Source organism: Physeter macrocephalus, chromosome 16, assembly GCF_002837175.3.
Source record: "Physeter macrocephalus isolate SW-GA chromosome 16, ASM283717v5, whole genome shotgun sequence".
In the NCBI taxonomy this organism is placed as follows: domain Eukaryota; kingdom Metazoa; phylum Chordata; class Mammalia; order Artiodactyla; family Physeteridae; genus Physeter; species Physeter macrocephalus.
The window spans coordinates 101,373,582-101,377,219 of record NC_041229.1 but is presented as its reverse complement, the minus strand read 5'-3'; positions in this window follow the sequence as shown (position 1 = coordinate 101,377,219).

The following is a 3,638-nucleotide window of genomic DNA, read 5'->3' as shown; positions in this document are numbered from 1 at the left end:
TATAGAATAAATCCAAGGAGAAACACTCCAAGACACATATTAATCAAACTATCAAAACTCAAATACAAAGAAAAAATATTAAAGCAACAAGGGAAAAACAACAAATAACCTACAAGGGAATCCCCATGCAAAAGCTGAGAGAGTTCAGCACCACCAAACCAGCTTTACAACAAATGCTAAAGGAACATCTCTAGTCAGGAAAAACAAGAGAAGGAAAAGACTTACAAAATAAACCCAAAACAATTAAGAAAATGGTAATAGGAACATACATATTGATAATTACTTTGAATGTAAAAGGATTAAATGCTCCAATCAAAAGATATAAACTAGCTGAATGGATACAAAAACAAGACCCATATATATGCTGTCTACAAGAGACTCACTTCACAGACCTAGGGACACATACAGACTGAAAGTGAGGGGATGGAAAAAGATATTCCATGCAAATGGAAATCAAAGGAAAGCTGGAGTAGCAATTCTCATATCAGACAAAATAGACTTTAAAATAAAGACTATTACAAGAGACAAAGAAGGATGCTACATAATGAGCAAGGGATCAATCCGAGAAGAAGATATAACAATTGTAAATATTTATGCACCCAACATAGGAGCACCTCAATACATAAGGCAAATGCTAACAGCCATAAAAGGGGAAATCAACAGTAACACAATCATAGTAGGGCAATTTAAGACCCCACTATCACCAATGGACAGATCATCCAACATGAAAATAAATAAGGCAACACAAGCTTTAAATGATACATTAAACAAGATGAACTTAATTGATATTTATAGAACATTCTACCTGAAACAACCGAGTACACTTTCTTCACAAATGCTCATGGAACATTCTCCAGGATAGATCATATCAAGGGTCAGAAATCAAGCCTTGGTAAATTTAAGAAAATTGAAATCGTATCAAGTATGTTTTCCGACCAAAACGCTATGAGACTACATATCAATTACAAGAAAAAAATCTGTAAAAACACATGGAGGCTAAACAATACACTATTTAACAACCAAGAGATCACTGAAGAAATCAAAGAGTAAATCAAAAAATACCTAGAAAAAAATGACAATGAAAACACGACGACCCAAAATCTATGGGATGAAGCAAAAGGAGTTCTAACAGGAAAGCTTATAGCAATACAATCCTACCTTAAGAAACAAGAAACATCACAAATAAACAACCTAACCTTACACCTAAAGCAAATAAAGAAAGAAGAACAAAAAAAAAACCCAAAGATAGCAGAAGGAAAGAAATAATAAATATCAGATCAGAAATAAATGAAAAAGAAATGAAAGAAGTAATAGCAAAAAACCCCAAAGTTAGCAGATGGAAAGAAATCATAAAGATCAGGTCAGAAATAAATGAAAAATGAAGGAAACAATAGCAAAGATCAATAAAACTAAAAGCTGGTTCTTTGAGAAGATAAACAAAATTGATAAACCATTAGCCAGACTCAACAAGAAAAAAAAGGGAGAAGACTGAAATCAAGAGAATTCGACATGAGAAAGAAGAAGTAACAACTGACACTGCAGAAATACAAAGGGTCGTGAGAGATTACTACAAGCAAATATATGCCCATAATATGGGCAACCTGGAAGAAATGGACAAATTCTTAGAAAAGCACAACCTTCCAAGACTGAACCAGGAAGAAATAGAAAATATAAAAAGACCAATCACAAGCACTGAAATTGAGACTGTGATTAAAAATCTTCCAACAAACAAAAGTCCAAGAGCAGACGGCTTCACGGGTGAATTCTATCAAACATTTGGAGAAGAGCTAAAACCTATCCTTCTCAAAATCTTCCAAAATATAGCAGAGAGAGGAACACTCCCAAACCCATTATATGAGGCCACCATCACCCTGATACAAAACCAGACAAAGATGTCACAAAGAAAGAAAACTACGGGCCAACATCACCGATGAACATAGATGCAAAAATCCTCAACAAAATACTAGCAAACAGAATCTAACAGCACATTAAAAGGATCATACACCATGACCAAGTGGGGTTTATCCCAGGAATGCAAGGATTCTTCAATATACATAAATCAATCAATGTGATACAGCATATTAACAAAATTGAAGGAGAAAAACAACTTGATCATCTCAATAGATGCAGAAAAAGCTTTTGACAAAATTCAACACCCATTTATGATAAAAACCCTCCAAAAAGTAGCCATAGAGGGAGCTTACCTCAACATAATAAAGGCCATATATGGAAAACCCACAGCTAACATCGTTCTCAATGGTGAAAAACTGAAAGCATTTCCACTAAGACCAGGAACAAGACAACGTTGCTAACACTTACCACTATTATTCAACATAGGTTTGGAAGTTTTAGCCACAACAATCAGAGGAGAAAAAGAAATAAAAGGAATCAAATCACGAAAGAAGTAAAGTTGTCACTGTCTGCAGATGACATGATACTATACACAGAGACTCCTAAAGGTGCTACCAGAAAACTACTAGAGCTCATCAATGAATTTGGTAAAGTAGCAGGATACGAAATTAATACACAGAAATCTCTTGCATTCCTCTACAGTAGTGATGAAAAACCTGAAAGAGAAATTAAGGAAACACTCCCATTTACCATTGCAACAAAAAAAGAATAAAATACCTAGGAATAAACCTACATAAGGAGACAAAAGACCCGTATGCAGAAAACTATGTCACTGATGAAAGAAATTAAATATGATACAAACAGATGGAGAAATAGACCATGTTCTTGGATTGGAAAATCATCACTGTGAAAATGACTGTACTACCCAAAGCAATATACAGATTCAATGCAATCCCTATCAAACTACCAATGGCATTTTTCACAGAACTACAATAAAAAATTTCACAATTTGTATGGAAACACAAAAGACCCCAAATAGCCAAAGCAATCTTGAGAAAGATAATTGGAGCTGGAGGAATCAGGCTCCCTAACTTCACAGTATACTACAAAGGTAGAGAAATCAAGACAAGTCCCCTCTACTACAAAGGTAGAGAAATCAAGACAGTATGGTACTGGCACAAAAACAGAATTATAGATCAATGGAAACGGATAGAAAGCCCAGAGATAAACCCACACACATATGGTCACCTTATTTTTGAAAAAGGAGGCAAGAATAGACAATGGAGAAAAGACAGCCTCTTCAATAAGCAGTGCTGCAACAACCGGACAGCTACATGTAAAAAAATGAAATTAGAACACTCCCTAACACCATGCACAAAAATAAACTCAAGATGGATTAAAGACTTAAATGTAAGGCTAGACACTCTAAAACTCTTAGAGGAAAACATAGACAGAATACTCTATGACATAAATCACAGCAAGATCCTTTTTGACCCACCTCCTAGAGAAATAGGAATAAAAACAAAAATAAACAAATGGGACCTAAAGAAACTTAAAAGCTTTTGCACAACAAAGGAGACCATAAACAAAACGAAAAGACAACCCTCACAGTGGGGGATAATATTTGCAAATGAAGCAACTGACAAAGGATTAACTCCAAAATTTACAAGCAGCTCATGCAGCTCAATATAAAGAAAAAAAACAACCCAATAAAAAAATGGGCAGAAGACCTAAATAGACATTTCTCCAAAGAAGATATACAGATTGCCAACAAACACATGAAAGAA